Source organism: Nicotiana tabacum, chromosome 17, assembly GCF_000715075.1.
Source record: "Nicotiana tabacum cultivar K326 chromosome 17, ASM71507v2, whole genome shotgun sequence".
Lineage (NCBI taxonomy): Eukaryota > Viridiplantae > Streptophyta > Magnoliopsida > Solanales > Solanaceae > Nicotiana > Nicotiana tabacum.
In genome coordinates this window covers 117,935,669-117,958,060 of record NC_134096.1, presented here as the reverse complement: position 1 = coordinate 117,958,060, position 22,392 = coordinate 117,935,669, and positions in this window count along the sequence as shown.

The window sequence follows — 22,392 nt, the reverse complement described above, 5'->3', positions numbered from 1 at the left end:
TTATTCTCTCCCAAAATCACAGAAAAATATTTCTTCTTTCTCTCTCCACGATCTCTCTCTCACAGCAAGATTGTATTCATGATTTTTGAAGCACGATTCTCTCACAACACGATCCTCTCTCTCACTTTCAACGTTTTTGCTCCAAAAATTCGTGGTAAGTGTTAAAATTTATGGGTTTTTGGTCGGTTCAAGCTTCTTCTTTTTCTCTTCACTTCTTTTTTAAATCTTCACCATCGTTAGGTTTTCAGCAGAAAATTTCAAATTTCCTCTTCAATGGTTGATTCAACAACTTCGAAACAAGAGGGCCATTGCGGCTTTCTTCTACGCCGGATATTGCAATGGATTCCTCTACACGAATACTGCAATATTTTTTATGCCGGAAAAGATTCGAGGGCCGGTATTTTTGTTCATCTCCATTTTTAGTTTTAATACAATGCATATAATATTTTTCTTGGCCGGAAAACGCCATCTCCGACGAACTTTCTTCTCTTCTTTGCTATTTTGTCACATACAATGATACAAATGCATTGTATTTTTGCATAAATACAATTTTTTGCTTGTATTTATATATTTTGAAGGTTTATATTTTTTCAATACATTTGTATTCATGCATGAATACAAGATATAAATATTGAAATACACTGAATATAAATATTAAAATAGATCAAAATATAAACGGTGAATATATTTAAATTTAAAATACAGTAAAATACGCTGAATACAAATAGAAATATAGTGAATACAACCAATGAAATATACTGAATACAGCAGTAATAACATGTATTAGGAATAACTAAAATACTGTTAATACAAATATATTCGAATACACTGTATATAAAATAGGGAATACAGTAAATACAAATATTGAATCTAATGAATGCAGCGGTAAAACAATAATTAAAACACACTAAAAATAAAAGTTATATACAACTGAAAAATCATTCTAATTAATTGGGTTGATAATGAGGCATGTTAGAATTGATTTTCTTGAGTTATATTAGGAGTGTATCACGCTAATTGATATTATTTCCGTTATTAGACAGCTGGACATACCTATTTTTAAGGTGATTGTCGTTACTGTATTCATGAATACATGGCGCGAATACATGTAAATACATGTGCGTACAGCTGGACTACCCTGATTTTAGGCCCTTTAGTTGTTGTATTCATGAATACACCAGCGCGAATACATGTGATACATGCGCGTACAGCTGGATTGCCATGATTTTAGGCACTTTTTGCTGTTGTATTCATGAATATACGGTACGAATACGTGTGAATACATGCGCGTATAGCTCGACTGCCCTGATGTTTAGGCGCTTTTTGCTGTTGTATTCTTGAATACATCAGCGCGAATACAACGAATACACCACCATAATAACTGAATAATAGCTATAGGAAGTAATTATGTATATGGTAGTTATAGGAAGTTAATAGCTACTAAACAATAGTGGTTTCTGAAAAATCCTCAATAAAATATCCGACCTAACCCATATCTAATACAGATAAAAAAGGGTTAACTGACATATAATATGGATATCCATATTTAGCGTGTCGTTCGATGGTTTGAGGCCTTGGGTTGCCTCACTTCAGGTATTACAACTTGTACGTGTGGTCGGAATTGAATTTCGGGAAGTTCGGGATTGATTTGGAAAGACAATTCTAATTTTGGATGCTTTAAGTTGGAAGAATTGACTAAGGTGTGACTTTTGAGTAAACGACTTCAGAATCAGGATTTGAAGGTTCTAATAGGTTCGTATGATGATTTCGGACTTGGGCGTATATTCGGGTTGAATATCGGATCACCCGGGAGCATTTGGGCGCTTATTATGGAAGGTTGGCATTTTGAAAGTTTAAGAATTTCCTAAGTTTGGTTTGAAGTGGCCTTTGGTGTTATCGATGTCCGTTCGGGGTTCTGAGCCTTGGAATAGCTTTGTTATGTCATTTGTGACTCGTGTGCGAAGTTTGAAGTCATTACTGATTAATTTGATACGTTTTGACACAGGATATAGAATTTGGAAATTTGAAAATTTATAAGTTTGATTCGAGGCGCGGTTCATGATTTTGATGTTGTTTGACGCGGTGTAAGGCTTCGACTAAGTTCGTATTGCTTTTTGGGATGTGTTGGTATATTTGGTTAAGGTCCCAAGGGCCTCGGGTGGATTCCGGACGGTTAACGGATTTATTTTGAACTTATGAGATGCTGAAGCTAGGCAGCAACCGGTGTGATCGCTTCTGCAGAAGTTTGGTCACAGAAGGGAGGTGAGGCTCGCAGAAGCGGCTTGGGCAGCCAAGGCGTGAAGTCGCAGAAGCATAGGCAAGCAGCGTACCTGCGTGTGCGCAGAAGCGAGGTCAGGGCCGCAGGTGCAGGAATTTGCACAGATGCACTTGGCTGCGTCGCACCTGTGGTTGCGCAGGAGCGGAAGAATTTCCATAGGTGCGATGGCCTGCTAACAGTGGTCTTTCGCAGGAGTGAGGAAGTTTCCGTAGAAGCGGAGCTATGGGAGCGACTGCTTTTCCGCAGATGCGAGAGGTCATCTGGGCAGAGAGGTTCTTTTAAAAAGCAGGATTTGGCCCATTTACTCTCATTTTCACTTGGTTGGGGCGATTTTGGAGGGTTTCAAGGAGATATTTTCATCAAGCATCACAAGGTAAGTGATTCCCACCTATTACAAGTTAAATATATGGTTTATATATGGGTTTAAACATGAAAATCAGTAGAAATTTTAGATTTTTGGTAGAAAACCTAAAATTTGGTATTTTTGGATTTTGACAACGAAATTGGACATGGAATTTGGAATAAGCTATATATTTTAGTTTGTGGTGTTATGGGTAAAGTTTATCTTCGAAAATTTTCAGAATCCGGGCACGTGGGCTGGAGGGTTGATTTCATTGCCTTTTCGAGCGGAGTTGGAAATTGTTTAAAATGATTAATTATGGGTATTAGAATATATTTTTATTTGTTTGCACATTTGTTTGAATAGTTTTGGATCGGCGGACATTGTTTAGAGGTATTAGAGAGGCTTTGGAGCTGGTTATGGAGCGAGGTAAGTCTCCTGTCTAACTCTGTGAGGGAAAAATAGCCCTAGGTAATGTGTTTGTTATGTGCTACTTGTTGCGAGGGCTACGTACGCACGAGGTGACGAGAGTCCATACGTAGCTAGATTTATGTTATGTCCGAGTAGACTTAGGTTCCCTCCATGTTATAACTGTACTATTTGAGTTTTCTCTGGCCTATTAAATTTCTTTATTTTTACGACTTGAGACTAGGATTACATAGAGTGATAGACTTGCTATTGAAGAGATTTAACGGCTTCATGATAAGCCGCGAATTAATTGTACTTTCCTTACGCAATTCTCCTGTGTTATGCGTTCTCGTCGAAAAGTTCCCTTAAAAGTCTATAACTCACTCTACTATTCGTGAGTGGGGTCGACGAACCGTCAAAACTTCGTATTTTAATGGGATCGGGCTATTCACCTCGGCAGGATAGATACATCTATGGTTCGTGCCGTTAGACCCTCGGCAGTGCGCACATTATGATAGATCAGACTGGACGCATCGGTAAGATTATGTACCACACTCCCATGGGAGTGTGCCGTTCGCCTCGGGAATAAAATAAATGTATCTATGGTTCGCCAATGTTATGATGGATCGGGTCGTACGCCTCGGCATTTCTATAAAATACTCTTTTAGAGTCGTGCGTAATAATTGGCAAGAAGCCAACATATCTGTGAGCTCTTCCAAATTGAACTGTACGGACCTATCTGGTAAGGTCCATTATATATATACTCTGATTGATGAGGTAGCTACTAGTTGATAGTTTGAGTTATTGCTGAGAGGACGATTGTACCACGTATTATACTTGTTATTTCGCTTAATTTCTCTAACTCACACATGTTTACTTCTACTGTATTTGTTCTATTGGACCACTAGTAAGTGTTGATGTCGACCCCTCGTTACTACTTCTCTACGATTAGGCTAGATACTTAGTGGGTACGCGTTTATTTACATACTCATGCTACACTTGCTGCACTTTTTATGTAGGTACATATATGTCTGGTGGACTTTTGGGCGCAGAGGCGCGACTATTGCAGGGAGTTTACCGTGAGTTGTATTTCATGTCACGATCCACAGCCTGCAGAGTCTCCATCAGAGTTATTTATATTCTCCTGTCTAATTTTTATTTCAGACAGATGTTGCATTTTATTATATTTCCTAGTTGATGCTAATGCACTTGTGACACCGGGTTTTTGGGGTTCCTACGGGTTGTTCACTATTGAAATTCATGTAATTATATTTCATACTATTTAACAAATAGAAATTATGATTTTTTAAAGTACTAGAATGAGTAATTAAATTGATCTATCACTGTTGGCTTGCCTGATGGCGGTGTTAGGCTCCATCACGACCTATAGTGGATTTTGGGTCGTGACAACTTGGTATCAGAGCATTAGGTTCACTTAGGTCTCATGAGTCATGAGAAAGTCTAGTAGAGTCTGGAGGATCGGTACGGAGACGTCTATGCTTATCTTCGAGAGGCTACAGGGCTGTTAGGAGCACTTCCCTTCTTGATTCCTCATCGTGCAATTTGATTCCATTGAGGATTGTGCCTTTCTTTCCTTCCTACTCAATCTTATGTGACGTGAAACGTTTGTTGTCAATTAGGCGTCGAGTAGTGGTATTGATACTGCAGACGTAGTGCAAGATGTTTTTCCCTACTTGTTCAGGCAGGCTATTACCGTCACCTTGCGGAAGGGTGTTCTGTCATTTCAGTTCAGTATCGGTACTTCCTATGGTTTTGAGGCTATGCACATATTGCTATGATGTTCATGTATTTTTATCGCACAATATTGGTGTAATGGTAAGGTGCTTGGTTATGTGTCGAGGCAGTGAATGACTCGAAAGGAGGATTTCTAAGTGCATGATTTAGAGTTTCAATATTTAATTTCAGCAAAGGAAAGGCAATCGAGCTATAGATGTTCAGGTTTTGGTCGATGGAGTAACGAGACTTGAGATTTTTGAGCGTGGTGGAATTTTCGTTGTGATGCGGTGTTGTCGTCCTTGTTTGAACGCATTTCGATTCTTCGGCGTTATGGTCTCCTTTGATTTTGCCTTCGGGACAGAGTGCTGTAAAATAGTGCATGAGGGGCGGTTATCAGAGATAGCAGTGTGCAGCGGTTCAGAATCGAATTGGTATTTCTAATGTTGATGGCTCGAGAGAGATGATCTTCGAAGAGGCTTCGAGTCGGTAACAATTTATTGGTTCAAGTGATACAGGGATGGATATTGATTTCATGCAACAATCGGGCAACAAATATGAGAGAGGACATGGCGGTAAGTATTTCGCAGTGGTTGAAGTACTAGCAGGTCAAGTACAAGAAGTGGAGGTCGAGAAGTTGCTTAAGGGAGATGGTTTGACCGAAGTGGGAGTGACAAAGTAGCATATGGATTCTGTGGTAGGATAGCCACGTACCTTGAGGAAGACTAGAGCGATTTGGACGGCATGGTGGGAGTGACTAGGTCTACAGATTATAATTGGAATAGTGGTTACTGTACGGAGAAAGATTGAATATGGCAAAGAAGAGTTTGCTTGAAATAAATAGGGGTGTGAAGATTTGATTATCGTTACGGATGCAACATAACTTTGAGTTTGGAAGGTATTGTTGAACTTTCATTTGATGTCAGCGGGGAAGGAAAAATCTTGTACAACTAGTGGAAGATCATGGCTTAGGAAAATTTACTGATTATGTAGTAGTTATAACTAGTGCAGCGCCGTTGGAAGATGTTAGCATGGAATACCACAGGCGGGCTATCTCCTGTGGACAAGTCAGCGATTGTATGATTTGATGAAGTTTCTACGAAGAGTTCTACGTACTACGCTGATAATTCGGGATGTTCATGAAAAGTTTAATAAGAAACTACAATAAGTTTGGTGGGTTAACAGTACGGGATCATGGTAAATGAGAAGGAGGAATCATTGTGGGATCTACATTATGTGATGGTAGCTTAAAGCTAAGTGGGGGAGTCCCACCGTCTACGATTGGATCGCGTGGGTGTCGACTTGTGTAGATTCTGGTTATTGGTGCATTAGTGGATTATTTGTGACTAAGGATAGGAAACATCAGTGGTAATTTGAGCATAGAAATTTATAAATGGGTGTTGCATTCCGTCTTATCGATTTATGTGTAGGTTTTGGGAAGACTCAGAGTTTATGTTTTGTGGATGTGATGTACAAGGAAAAGAATTTAGCCAGTTACTTCGTTGATAGGGTGTTCATGTGTTATCAGAGCGTTGAAGTTCGGTTATGTTTGGGATTGGGTCAGAGTGGGTGACTCTCAACAACGGTCCTAGTGGGTTCAAGAATCTAAGTGCAGTGCCTAGGGATTTAGGGTTTGTTGAATAGTTAAGGACTGAGTTTTTGCAGTGGATTGCGAACGGAACTTGGAATGTTCTATGTCATCATTGGGTATACGGTGCATTATTTAAGTAAATGAAGAAATAGCTTCGGATTCGCGGAAGGTCTTGCAAACTAGGTGTACCAGTTGGAGATGCTATTGTGCGCTTGAGAAGGGTATGAGGTGGTTCATGGGCATTGAGACAATGTAGTCTAGCGATTCGGGTCACTTGAGATGAGTGCGGATTGAGTTCATCATGTTGTGAATGGGGCTATTATAATTCTAAGTAAGGTCAAGAGTAAATTGAAAAAAGTTAGGTCGGTTAGTAATGGTTGAATCAGCATGATTGTGGCAATGATCAGTCCCTTCGGTGTGTGAAATCATACATGTGGTTTGTAGTTGTGCATGCGGTCTTGACAACCACCACAACTTGATTGTTTTGGGAGGTATTTGATTCAAATTTCCTTGTGGTGTAAATGGATTACGGAAGAGTCATGACGGTTTAGATTACGACTTGAGATTGGTATTTTCTGCAATTTGGGAATTCAGTTGCGTGTTGCATGGGTTCTTCGAAAATGAGTTAAGTGAAATGCGTATAGACAATGAAGTGGTTATTCTACTAGTAGTTCAAGGGTTATGGTGAATGTGTGTGTTATCACGTAACAGCATGATGGCTGCAGTGAGCGGCAGGGGAATTTTAAAGTGGAAGATCAAGGTTGCGGTTCGGTGTTGATAAGAATGTCACGAGCTCGGATGAGCAGGGAAGAATTCAGATGTTTAGAGTATGCTGGCGTTAACTTATTGTCGCCTGAGAATGGTGTTCTGTGGAAGAGGCATTGTGTATTGATTTGTGGGTTCTGATTTGCCTTACATAATTAGTATGGTTGGTGGTATGGATGTGCAGACTTTGCAACCTAGTGTGAAAGATCTTGGGAGAGTATTCCACGAGGAAAATTGTATAAGTATGTCGTATTAGTTACTTGATTGTTAAAGATTGAAACCAAGTATGGAGATTCGGATATTGTCGCTAATGTGAGAATTTATGCCTGGAAGGCGCCCTAGTCCTTTGGTTGTGAACTGTGGGAGTTTGTCCCGGATTGAGACGGCTTGATTATTCGCACACATGTTGTGGTCCCGTGAAGCTTGTGGTATTAGATGAGCAACATGGCTCTAGAGATGCAAATCATTTATCGCATCTTAGTCGTGCTTGGGTTTTGTGGCGTATTGCGCTATCCGTCTCCCCAGAGTTGTATTTTTGCACCTAGCGTGCTTATGGCCGATATTTGGTATTCCATAGGTAGAAGCATTATGGCTTGATGAGTATGTCCTTATTTATTATTATGAGTGGATCGGGTGGCACGCCGCCACGAGTGTGTTATTTGGATCGGGTTACGCGCCGCAACGGTATCATTTTTGGATTGGGTTGCACGTCGCAACAGTAATATGTTGGGTACGGTTCCTTATATCTATTCCTGGATATTTTGTTTCTCATCCTCTGAGAAGGGTTTATAATAATCTGTTCGACCGTTTTATTCGTTACGCGGGCTGGGTAATTCTTTTCCAGAGTTCGTTCCTCCTTATGTATCATATTCGAGTTGTAGCTTGTTGGCGCATTGATAGTGTCATATGAGGTCTGAGTCAGTGTCTGAGGTAGTTTATTGCCTGAGCAACTTGTACTGAGTGAGACGCTATTATTGAAGCTGAAATTAGTGCAATCAGATTTAGATAAGGTGCATTAAAGAGAAAATATCATTAGTTATTTCAAAATGAGGTAATGGTTCTTGTTAGGAGGAGAGACCCCATGAACTATTGATTCAGCAGGTGGTTATGAGTTCCTACACATCTTTTCCGTTGTGGCAGTATTGCGAGATTTGGAACAGGATTTATATGTGGCATGAGATGTATTGCGGGCACCGGATTCGTGAAATTACAGCTATTGTGGTCGGAGAATGTTATTATGGGCAACTGACTTTTGTGGTGCATGGTGTGATTTCAGCATAGGTGCATGATCATGTTTTGGTACAGTGCGTGGTGTTTGGTACGGTGATTGTGTGTTAGAATCATGCCTTGTAAAGAAACTCAGAAGTTGGAACTTAGTTCTAAAGCTTGTTAGCTAAGATTATAGGGAAGATTTTCAGTCTGGCTCGAGCTAATATCTTCAACTAGAATGTGGTGGCATGGGTAGGTGCACGAGGTGTTAAACAGTGAATTTGGGCAATTCGAGAGCAGTCCTTAGCACGTTCGAGGACGAACGTATGTTTAAGTGGGGGAGAATGTAACTACCCGACCGGTCGTTTTGAGCTCTAATGCGTCGTTCAGCAGTTTGAGGCCTTGAGTAGCTTCACTTCAGGTATTATGACTTGTATGTGTGGTCGGAATTGAATTTCAGGATGTTCGAGTTTGATTTGGAAAGACAATTCTAATTTCGGAAGCTTTAAGTTGGAAGAATTGACTAAGGTGTGACTTTTGAGTAAACAGCCTCGGAATCGGGATATGAATGTTTCAATAGGTTTGTGTGATGATTTTGGACTTGGGCGTATGTTCGGATTGAGTATCGGATCACCCGGGAGCATTTCGGCGTCTATTATGAAAGGATGGCATTTTGAAGGTTTATCAATATCCGTTCGGGGTTCCGAGCCTTGGAATAACTTTCATATGTCATTTGTGATTCGTCTGCAAAGTTTGAAGTCATTCCGGATTAATTTGATACGTTTCGGCACGGGATATAGAACTTGGAAATTTGAAAATTTATAAGTTTGGTTCGAGGCGCGATTCATGATTTTGATATTGTTTGACGCAGTTTAAGTCTTCGACTAAGTTCGTATTACTTTTTGGGACGTGTTGGTATATTTAGTTAAGGTCCCAAGGGCCTCGGGTAGATTCCAGACGGTTAACGGATTTATTTTTAGCTTATGAGATGCTGAAGCTGGGCAACAGCTGGTGTGATTCTGCAGAAGTTTGGTCGTTGAAGCGATCTCGCAGAAGCGAGGTGAGGCTCGCAGAAGCAGCTTGGGCAGCCTGGGCATGAAGTCGCAGAAGCGGAGGTGAGCAGCGCACCTGCATGTGCGCAGAAGCGAGGTCAGGGCCGCAGGTGGGGAAATTTGTGTAGATGCACTTGGCTGTGTCGCACCTGCGGTAGTGCAGGAGCAGAAAAATTTCTCCAGGTGCGATGGCCTGCTAACAGTAGTCTTCCGCAGGAGGGGGAAATTTCCGCATGAGTGGCTGCTTTTCCGCAGATGCGAGAGGTCGTCTGGGCAGAGGGGTTCTTTTAAGAAGTAGGATTTGGCCCATTTAATCTCATTTTCACTTATTTGGGGTGATTTTGGAGTGCTTCAAGGGGATATTTTCATCAAGCATCACAAGATAAGTGATTCCCACTTATTACAAGTTAAATACATGGTTTATATATCGGTTTAAACATGGAAAATGATAGAAATTTTGGGTTTTTGGTAGAAAACCTAGAATTTGGTATTTTTGGATTTTAACCATGAAATTGGACATGGAATTTGAAATAAATTATATATTTTAGTTCGTGGTGTTATAGGTAAAGTTTATCTTCGAATACTTTTGGAATTCGGTCACGTGGGCCCGAGGGTTGATTTTATAGCCTTTTCGAGCGGAGTTGGGAATCGTTTAAAATGATTAATTATGGGTATTAGAATATATTTTTAGCACATTTGTTTGAATAGTTTTGGATCGACGGACTTTGGTTTGAGGTGTTAGAGAGGCTTTGGAGCCGGTTATAGAACTTCGGAGCGAGGTAAGTATCCTATCTAACTCTATGAGGGGAAAACTACCCCTAGGTGATGTGTTTGTTATGTGCTACTTGTTGCGGGGGCTACGTACACATGAAGTGACGAGAGTCCGTACGTAGCTAGATTCATGTTATGTCAAGGTAGACTTAGGTTCCCTCCATGCTATAACTTTACTATTTGAGTTGTCTCTGGCCTACTAAATTCCTTTATTTTACATTACGACTTGAGACTAGGCTTGCGTAGAGTGATAGACTTGCTATTGTACAGATTTGACGGCTTCATGACAAACCGCAGATTAATTATACTCTCCTTACGAAATTCTCTCGCGTTGTGCATTCTCGTCGAAAAGTTCCCTTAAAAGTCTATAACTCACCCGACTATTCATGAGTGGGGTCGAGGACCCGTCAAAGCTTCTTATTCTAATGGGATCGGGCCATTCACCTCGGCAGGATAGATACATCTATGGTTCGTGCCGTTAGACCCTCGGCAGTGCGCACATTATGGTGGATCGGACCGTACGCCTCGGCAGGATTATGTACCACTCTCATGGGACAGGCCGTTCTCCTCGGAAATAAAATAGATGTATCTATAATTCGGCAATGTTATGATGGATCGGGCCGTACGCCTCGGCATTTCTATAAAATATTCTTGTGAAGTCGTGCGTAATAATTGGCAAGAAGCCAGCATATCTATGAGCTCTTCCTGATTGAACTGTGAGGACCTCTCTGGTAAGGTCCATTATATATACACTCCGATTGAGGAGGTAGCTACTAGCTGATAGTTTGAGTTATTGCTGAGAGCAGGATTGCACCACATATTATACTTGTTATTTTGCTTAATTACTCTAACTCACATCCGTTTACTTCTACTGTATCTGTCTTATTGGACCACTAGTAAGTGTTGATGTAGACCCCTCGTCACTACTTCTCTAGGGTTAGGCTAGATACTTACTGGGTACGTGTTGATTTACGTACTCATGCTACACTTGCTGCACTTTTTGTGCAAGTACATATATGTCTGGTGGTCTTTTGGGTGAAGAAGCGCTGCTATTGCGGGGACTTTACCGTGAGTTGTATTTCATGTTACGATCCCCAGCCTGCAGAGTCTCCATCAGAGTTATTTATATTCTCCTATCTAATTTGTATTCCAGACAGATGTTGTATTTTATTATATTTCTTAGTTGATGCTCATGCACTTGTGACACCGGGTTTTGGGGGTTCCTACGGGTTCTTCACTATTGATATTCGTGTAATTCTATTTCATACTATTTAACTAATAAAAATTATTTTTTTTTAAAGTACTAGAATGAGTAATTAAATTGATCTATCACTGTTGGGTTGCCTTACGGCGGTGTTAGGCGCCAGCACGACCTATAGTGGATTTTGGGTCGTGACAAAAAAAATGCTCGCTCAAAGATATTGTAAAAATAGGATGTCCAAATCCAGCCTCGAATCTACGACCTTCACAAGCCAAAATACGATCTTGACTAATGGACCAAGAACACCCTTCCCAAAGAAGCAGTGTTATTATTATATATTCTTTACTTTTGCAGAATATTAGTATAAATATTATTAAATTTTTTGGACAAAGCAGTGTTGGATGACACCGCTTCCTCCCATGTGCATCGGCACCTGACTAGACCGTGTAATTACTATCCTAATAATTACACTAAATCAAATTACAAGGTGTAAATTTCTAGTTACGCAACAACCATGAATAAGTATAATAAATATGAAATTCACTACTCATCCGTTTCAAATTAGATAAGTTACTTTTCTTTTTAGTGTGTTTCAAAATAAATGACACTTTTTTAAATATGGAAATAATTCAACTTAAACTCTTTATTTTACCCTTAATGAGAAACTTTTAGAACCACACAAATGTTATGGCCCCACAAAGCTTTTATCCCTTGCTTTTAAGACTACAAGTTTCAAAAGACTTCTTTTTTTTTTTAAACTGCGTGTCGAGTCAAAATACCTCATCTAAATTGAAAAGGTGGGAGTACAAGATAGTTTCGAAAAATAGCAAAAGTGTTTGTTTACTTTATGAATAACATCTATGTGCTAAATAGCATAGGTGATAGGACCATCTAGACTTTCATAGAATGGTCCATATACTGGATTATTGTGGTCCAATCACTAAGCTTTGAAACTTCAGATGAATTTTGGTAAGTGTTTCTTTCTGCCTTTAGATACACCTTCATTCACTAGAATGTCAACATAATAGAAAAATGAATCTCAAAAAAGGAAATCTTAATTATTAGAGGAAATGTTCCTTGATCTAAACTCACAGACAAGAAAGCCGTAAAATAAATATAGTTTTCACTATATATATTTCATATTTTGAGGGCAAAATAAGTTATTCATCCTTCTGATAAATTTAACCCTGTTTCCACACACACAAAAAGTCTTATTTCCTTCGTATTACATCCAGAGAATGCTGACCTCTTTTTAAAATGAAAACTTTTCTCTCTTCTAACAATTCAAAGCAATATACTTGTTTTCCCTCGAAATCGAATAACATTAAAATTTGTAAGTGGTATTAAGGATACACGGATTAACTTGACACAAAATAATAAATTAAGTTGCTATTGAGTAAATAAAGATAAGATAAGTCCAAACCACACGAGTTGGATAATTTCAGCCTTGATAGAATAATTGCCCTCGAGCCGGGCTCACCACGACCGGTGTTGATAAACAGAAGAACGAGAGCTTAAAGATAGAGAAAATAATAATGTATTCCTTTTGTGTGCATATTACAATGTGTCAAATGAATTAATAAACCTCCTTTATATAGTAGGAGAGTCCTATTTTAGGTACAACTCTATAAAAGGTAAAAAATCTTTTGATTCACTGATTGCCGGCTCCTTATCGATACGCGCCGAGATCCCTACCGTAATATGCGGCCGGTCCCGGATATTTCGGCCTTCTGTTGGCTATGCTGGATTGTCTAACAATATTCTTCGAAGTCGCTCGAGGCTGGGACCGACTCCAGGATCATGGGCTCAATATTCTCGAAGGCAGGCATCATGCCTCCGGGTTCTAGTCCGGTGAGACTTTGTCTCGATTTTGGTCCCTTATTGCCATGTCTCGAGCTTTGGTTTATCTTCCTCGGAGGCTAGGATGCATCATGAGCTCGGTTTTACCCGTATACAGATAGTCCCCTCATTTTTTGGAGAAATGACATGAGCTTATGATTCTTGCTTCGATGCACTGTGACAGAAACGATAAAACAACCGAAACGTCCCATTAGTCAAGTCTTAATGGCATTAAATGCATGTCAGTCACCGGTCGTCCGTAAATGCATGTCAGCCGCTGAAATACTGTAAATACCCCCCTTCTTTGTTCATTTTAACTTTACATCCAAACCTTCTACCCTCGTACCTGTAAGATTTCAATACTTTCTAGCACTTTTACTCCGGTTTTTCGAGATCCTTCGCAAGAATTTTTACCCGTCTTCATCTTAAGCCATCAGGTCGAATCTTTCAACTTTCTTTCTTTCTCAGATTTTCCTCCATTTTTAAAGAAATGGCAAAGAATTCAAAAACTGTTTCTTAGAAAGAGACCCCTTCTACTTCGCGGCCAGCTACTGAGGCCGAGGAGACCGTTTCATGCGCCGCTGTTGATGAACCAGTACCTGAACCACCTTTGAAAATGTTCATCCCCGGGGGATGCTCGGTCAACATCTATTTCAAGTTTGAAAAATCTTCCTCCGTACAAGGCCGATGTGAGGACGTCTCGAGATACATCTGCTCGATCACTGAAGAAGTCCTCCATACGGTCCGAAAAGACTGCAACTGGCCGATAAGGACATAGTGATCCCCGACCCCGATGAAGCCATCACCACCCATGTCGAGGGATACCTAAGTGTTTACACTTATCCCTTTAAGTTGGGACCGATGGACCCGCTCATCATAGATTTTTGTAACAGGTACGATGTATGCCTCGATCAGATTCATCCTTCGCTTTGGAGGATCGTGATCCTCCTCTAGTTCTTCATAAAAGAAATCGATGGGTGGTCGTTCACCATCGACCATCGTCTTCGCTTATACAGTCCCCAAATCTTCCGGGGGGACTGATAAAGCTTGTGCGTCGGGCCAGTAAAACCCCATTCTCAAGTATTTATGAGGACCGGGATCGAGGCTAGCATAGCCATTTTGTCCTACTTCGGACTTCGGACTTAATCCTAGCCGAGTGCAGGTCATTCCCCGAGATGTGGAAAACCTCATGTACGTATGATTTACTTTCGAATGTCGATTTTACACTTACTTCTCTTTTTCTTACTGATGTTTTGTGGCGGTGTCGTGAATCACACTCAAATGCATACCTCAAAACAAGGTATGAAATGGTAGGTTGCAATTATAGTAACCCAACAAATAGTCGGGATCGAATCCAGGGAGCTAAATGAGAGTTAGGAGTATATATTCTAATGCGTGAAATTGAATTATCTTAATTTGCGCTTCCACAAGAAAGGGTTTTGTTTCTATTTCTATTTTAAAAATAAAGATTTCAAAATAGAGAAATATGACTAAGATAATTATTTTTGATGTTTTTCAAATAGGTAAACGCCTAGGGATGTGACAATTACCTAGGTGTTTGCGTAATGGGATAAAAACCTTAATGTTTGTTTTGTTGATCGGGGTGTATTATAGCTATCAACTCTCAATTACCCACACAATACCTCTCGATTAGAGAATGGTTTTGCCCAATTTGGCTTTCTCAAGACCAAATGGGTATCACACAATACAGTTGATAAAAACTCAAGTCGGGTTATTACTATCTCTAGGTTGAACCCTTTAATTGGGTTATTCAATCTCTAGATTGACCCAATTCGTTGTTAGCTAAGTGTTTATAGACTAAGTTTCTCTTTCTCAAGTAAAGACCAAGTTAAATAGGCATGAACTAATGTTTGCAATAATTAATTCCACAAATTAAAGCATGAACTAAGCAAAATAATAAATACCAAATCATAAACAAGCACTAATTTAATTACCCATAAGGTGAACACACTAGGGTTAGGTCACAACCCTAGTAAACATCTAGCTATTCATGCTTGAAATTGAAGAAATAGAAGAAGAAATACTAATTAAACTCATAATGTAAAGTTAAAATGATAAAATCTATAATAAAATACACCAAAATATAGAAAACTTCCAAAAGAGGCAAAGAAAAACGGCTATAGGACTTGCTGATGTCAAAACTTAACCTAATTTTATGAAACTTGTCTATTTATACAAGGGTGGAAATTTCGGACAAAAATGTCCTTCGGGAGGTTATGCGGCTAAGGCTTTTTCCTTTCTTCATCAGGCAGGAGCTGAGATTCTGCGGCTGTACAATTCTGAACTGCGTCCACGAGGTTATATTTCTACGGTTCGCAGATTTAGCATTGCGGCCGCAAGGCCCTCTTTTGTGGTCCGCAATAGTATGATTGCGGCCGCAAGACAATCTTCTGCAGCCGCACATATCTTTTGCGGACGGCAGTTCAATGAAGCTCTGGACTTGGCTATTTTGTCATCTCTCAGATCTTGGTCTTGAGCCCTTCTTTTACGGCTGCACAATTCATGTGCGGTCCACAATTTACATGAAAGTCTGCTGGGTTTTTCTTCTTTGGTTGTGGCCGTAGATAGAATTCTACGGACTGCAATTTATTTTGCGGGCCACACTTTGTATGCTTCTGTGCCCTTTCGTTGCCTTGTGCTCGGACTACTACTCTTTGGGCCGGATTTCATCTCGGGAGTCCAACTGCCAACATTCCTATAATTTTGCACATTTCATTAGTTTCGGGAATGCAATTCACTGCTTTTAGACTAGAACACAAGCTAAAAGGCACTAAGAAGTAGTCAAAATTCTCACTTATAAACTCTCCCAAACTTAAGTCTTTTTTTGTCCTCGAGCAAATAAAGTAGTTCCCACCTCCACAAGTTAAGGGCCATTTCAGCCAGCCAAGGTGAGCCATTCACACATCAGTTGGGACCAACAATTACCCACAGTACTTATGTATTATCAACAAGGCTACAAGTTAAACATTTATGCACATATAGTTCTAGTGTGACACTTGAGCATCAAGAGTTGACTTTACTCATCAAGGAAGCTCGCTCTCTCATGTAGGTTTTTGTGGATCCCAAACTCCTCCTCCTCTACTCTCCGTTTGCCTAGATCACTTAAGAATTTTAGCACTCAGTCCAAGTATTTATGAAAGGTTCACTCCTCTCTCTCAAGAGAATGTTGCAAGTACGGCTTCAAGTACCATAGGCTTGCCCCTTATGTAGATCGCCACTAATATAAGCTTACTCGGCTTGAAATCAGGTAGGACTTCTTTTGGCATGTAATAAAGGCTTTTGGGTTCGAGTTGGATACAATATGGTTGAGTGGTTACACCTTTCCTTAAGCACTCCATCTTTTTATTTTCGGCTCACACCTTGGCAGTTCTTTGAGGCATATTTTTTTCCTTGGGTGATTAGAGAAACTTAACATCACTCTTTCTTGATCATTACACTCATATTTCTCCATGTTTGGGCTCATTGCCTTTTTTTGAATTTCTTCAACTCTTCTACTTATTCATTTTTGTTGCACTTCTCTTTTTGTTCTTATATTTTCTTTGCCTTTTCTTCTTATCATTTCTTTTTCTCTTTTTGTTCCTTGATACCCTTTTTCAATTTCCTCGTCTCTCCCCCAAACTTACGTTTTTAGATAGTTGTTTCACCTGAGTGTTAAGGAAAGCTCGGGTGCTAAGAGAGGGTCACAATAGAAAGGGTAAAGGCTTATAATATGGTTTTCAAATAAGAAAGGCTAAAGGCTCAAAGAGGTTGACTAGGGATGACATCATTGGTAGGCAATAGAAAATTCAAACGGGCCAAGGAAAGCCTACAATCACTTCTCAAGCCAAGCAAAACTTAAGATATCGCCTTGAATCACAATCAGGGCAAGTTCTAGACAATTCGCATGGTTACTTGGACTAGCAACAAAGCATCTCACCCCTCACGTAACTAGATTGTTAAAGAGGAAAGAGTCGAAGGCCCATAATGACCACATTCAAGATTGAAAATCACTATTATTCGATTAAACTACTCGATGGTTTGCTAGATTAACACAAGAGTCACAAAGTTACTAACTAGAGCTATTTTTTTCAAAAACCTTGTCTCTAACTATAAGCACATAGTTAAGTGTGTTGGTGCCAAATGAAACATGTTTGACTCTTCGAGAATGACTTAATTAGGTTTTTTTAATATTCATTACTACTACTATTATTACCTGAACACTAAAAACCGACTCAGTCCCTTAAGAAGGTTGTCACGCCATCCATCGTTGGGAAGAGTCGCCCGGTTCACAGAAAAATTACATTTGGAAAGAACTATGGCATTAAGAAAACCAAAGGATTATTGTCTACAAAAACATAAAAAGAAACTACTAAATCAAGAAGGAGCTACTAATTCAAAAAGAAGCTACTAATTCAAAAAGAAGCTAGAAGCTACTCACTTAAACACTAACTAATAAGAAAACAAACATAAAGAAGCTACAAAGTAAAAACTATCGAAAGCATAATGAATATACATAATGAGGAAGAATGAGAAAATATATACACAATGAGAGAAGAAGAGAGAATATATACAGAATAAGGAAAGAGAAGAAAATATTGCCAAATTATTACAAACCAATTATCTCAAAATCATCAAATATAAACAAATAAACTCCACCACCCCCACCCCCCACCCCCCCCGAATAAAAATAAGCATTGTCCCCAATGCTTAACAAAATAAGAGTAAAGGAAGGGTAAGAGTGAAGAAAACTCCCTATGGCTCCTTGGCCATCTCTATGTCCCCAGCAGCGTCACCACTCTGAGTCTCTTCCAACTGGATCTCATCATCCTCAACTCTGGAGTGACTGGGTTGGTGAACATCTGACGCACAGCCTCGGCAGTGTCAGCAGTAGAGTCTAGCTACTAAGACTGGCCAGCTGGTGCCACCGGTGCTGTTGGTGCTGTAGGATTTGGGCCTAGGTGGTGTGGGTCAATCAACATGTCGAATGGAATATCTCCGGCTGCAGAAAGCTTGGTAACCTGTCTCCGGAGCATGTCCACTGACTTCTTGGAGGCCTGGGACTTCTTCATCTTCTTTACTTCATTGCCCAGCTCTTCGATCACTGACCCATGCTGACCAATGTAGCTATGATTGTGTTCTGGTTCTCCAAGAGCTTCTTCGGAGTTTCTTCCACTTATGGGGGCATCTGAGGTGCAAGAATAGAAAACTGCGCTACAATAGTACTGGATAAGTCAGATAGCTTTGAAGTGGCTATCTGCATCCAGTTGTTGAGGATCGCCAATGTCTGGAAGACTCGCAGCACAGAAAGTGGAGTAGTAGGCATGGGCACCGGCTTCAAAGCCGAGGTGGAACCTATGGTAGGAACTACTGTGGGAAATGAGGATGGTGGTGGAGGCATGGTTGCAACACTAGATGAAGGCTCGATCGACGCAAATGGAATATCAACTTCCTATGCAACTACCACCGATGGCTCATCAGACTGCCCTGTGGTGGTAGATGGCTGACTCTTTTTCTTCGGGTTGTGTGCATCCATCAGTGAGTACCATGAGAAGGGCTTCTTCGGCTTCACCTTTGTGTCAAAGTCCCTCGGCTCTACCCTCGCATTTGTGAGATACTCTTTAATGGTGTTGGATAAGGGTAGGATGTGTCAGCTTGCCGAGCAACCATAGAGATGTTGGCGGATATCATGGCACCCACATTGATAGGGTACCCGGCCATGATGGAAGAAACTAGAATTGACCGAGGGATTGGAAGATATGTCTCATTCTGGCACGGGTCTAGCCTGATGCATACAAAGGTTTTCCACCCCTTTTCCTCAAAGCTCAGCGTACTCCGATGAATAGAAATCCCTATTGTGATCCATGGTGGTGGTGGCCCAGGAACTGCTAAAATCTCTACTAGCTAAGGACGAGCTGCATCCCCAAGTGCACATTTCTCTAAGTACTCTGTGGGCTTGACATCATCAAACCCCAAGTAAGTGTTCAATGTGTGCTGATCAAATCGCACCTTGAGGTTCCTCACTTTAGTTACCTTTGTCTCTTTCTTGATATGCGCCACATTGGCGTAGAATTCCTGGACAAGGTAATCTTTCGCATCCACCATGCTCTGGGTAAATCACATCCACCCTTTGCGTTCCCGAAACTGCCTCAAAACTACAGGGTTATACTTTTCTAAATTTTTCTACTGAAATTGTCGCTCAAGAGTGAGCGACCTCACTGGCCACCAATCACGGAAGCTGGAGAAAGCAGCCAAACTGACAAACTGATCCTCCCACATCTTTTTCTTCTTCGATCGCTCAAGGCCGGCAACTGTAGCATCTCCCCCTCTGCCATTATCGGGGATGTCATGAATGGATGTCTCTGGTGCCTGGGGACAGGTGTAGTAGAAGGTGCAAAAGCCAGACTGGCACTCTCCAAACCCTCGGAAGTGCTGTGTGGTGTGGATGACTTGTCCCTGAGCTGATACCTCTCTGGCGACCTTGACTGGACAGTCGGCTGCTCATGTACAGAGGCTGAGTTACCCTCTGATACTTCCCTAGATGGGGCATAAGAATTGGTCTCGGAAAGATCTACACGTCTCCCTCTACCGGCTGTTGTTTTCTTCCTGATTTCCTGTTGTTGGGTACTAGGCAAGGGTTTCTTCCCTCATCCCGAGAAGGGACACCCCTTCCTTTTGAAGTGTCGCCTCTGCCTCTAGATCGTACCATTTTCTGTATCAAGCAAAGGCGATTGTTAGATGCAATTCAAGTTCAGAAATACAATGAATGTAAGGACACACTAGAAGATACAGTGAGGGACACAGTTGAAACATGTTTGCAGGGTATAGATTTGTGGTCCACAGATTTTACATTGCGGCCGCAGAATAGGACTTGCGGACCACAAAATTCTCATTTGCGGCCGCAGAATTGGATTGCAGTCTGCACATTTCTCATTGTGGTCGCAACTCAGATACCACTAACATGCCAACTCTCTGATAACAGAGAATTGGCTTTTTTACGGCCGCAACATGTTTTCTGTGGTCCGCACAAATTGTCTTGCGGCCGCACATGATAGTCCCCGGCAACGGCGCCAAAAATTGAATCGCACTCAAATGCACACCTCAAAACAAGGTATGAAACGGTCGATTACAATTATAGTAACCCAACGAAGAGTCGGGATCGAATCCACATGGAGCTAGATGGGAGTTAGGAGTATATATTCGAATACGTGAAATTGAATTATCTTAATTTGCGCTTCCACAAGAAAGGGTTTTGTTTCTATTTCTATTTTAAAACTAAAGATTGCAAAATAGCGAAATAAGGCTAAGATAATTGTTTTTTATGTTTTTCAAATATGTAAAAGCCTAGGGATGTGACCATTACCTAGGTGTTTGCCTAATGAGATAAAAACCTTAATGTTTGTTTTGTTGATCAGGGTGTATTATAGTTGTCAACTCTCAATTACCCACTAAATACCTCTCGGTCAGAAAATGGTTTTGCCCAATTTGGCTTTCTCAAGACCAAATGTGTATTACACAATACAGTTGATAAAATCTCAAGTCGGGTTATTACTATCTCTAGGTTGAACCCTTTAATTGGGTTATTTAATATCTCGTTTGACCCAATTCCTTGTTAGCCAAGTTTTCCTAGACTAAGTCTCTCTTTCTCAAGTAGAGACTAAGTCAAATAGGCATGAACTAATATTTGCAACCATTAATTCTACAAATTAAAGCATGAACTAATCTAAATAATAAATACCCAATCATAAAAAACACTAATTTAATTACCCATAAGGTGAACACACTAGGGTTAGGTCACAACCCTAGTAAAAATATAGCTACTCATGCTTGAAATTAAAGAAAGAGAAGCCAAAATACTAATTAAACTCATAATGTAAAGTTAAAATGATAAAATCTATAATAAAATACACCAAAATATAGAAAACTTCCAAGAGAAACAAAGCAAAATGGCTACAGGACTTGCTGATGTCCAAACTTAACCTAATTTTGTGAAACTCATCTATTTATACAAGGTTGGAAATTTTGGACAAAAATGCCCTTCAGGAGGTTCTACGGTCGCATAAATCTATGTGCGGTCAGCATAATTCTTCATCAGGCAGGAGCTAGGATTCTGCGGCCGCACAATTCTGAGCTGCGGCCGCGAGGCCATATTTCTGCGATCCGCAGATTTAGCATTGCGGCTACAAGACCCTCTTCTGCGGTCCGCAATAGTATGATTACGGCCGTAAGATAATCTTCTGCGGCCGCACAAATCTTTTGCGGACCACAATTCAATAAAGCTCTGGACTTGGCTGTTTTGTCATCTCTCTGATCTTGGTTTTGAACCCTTCTTTTGCTGTTTTGCACGAAAGTCTACTGGATTTTTCTTCTTTGGTTGCAGCCGCAGATGGAATTCTGCAGACCGCAATTTCTTCTGTGCTCCCAAAATTTCTTCTGCGGGCTGTACTTTATATATTTCTGTGTCCTTTTATTGCCTTGTGCTCGGACTACTACTCTTTGGGCCGGATTTCATCTCGGGAGTCCAACTTCCAACTTTCATATAATTTTGCACATGTCATTAGTTTCGGGAATGCAATTCACTGTTCTTAGACTAGAACACAAGCTAAAAGACGCTAATAAGTAGTCAAAATTCTCACTTATCATACAGTCGTTGCTCGGGTCCCAAACGATGTCCCTCAACTTAAGGAGTGGGTCGAAGGTATCATATCACAGATGCCATATTCCGAGCACTCGTGGCGCAAGCTCTCGAAGGGACGTTGGGAGGTGCGTTCCCATGGTGAGACTTCTTTAATATTAAGCCCATACTCCCTTTACTTCTTTTTGCAGGCTAATCTAAGGACGTTGAGTTGAGGCCTCCCACCGAGTCCCCTGCTCTGAGACAACCGAAGAAAAGAAAAGAAAAAGGGATCCGAGTTCCCCGAGCTCCGAGAAAAAGGAAACAAGAAGAAGGCTGGTGCGCAAGTCAAAAGAACGCACCAGTGCCTGAGAACCGTCTTCGGATTCGCTCTATCGTCTGAGAGACGAATCCGAAGAGAAAGAAGAACCCTATATTCTGGTGGCCCACTTGCCGTCGCAGATCAAAAGGCAGGGGGCCTCCGAACCAGAGAACCGCAAGACCGATCTGCCTCAAACTAAAGAGGTCGATGCGTGGGGCCGAGGCTTCCCGAAATGCGGGAAATGCCCCAAAGGAGACAATCGATGTGATAG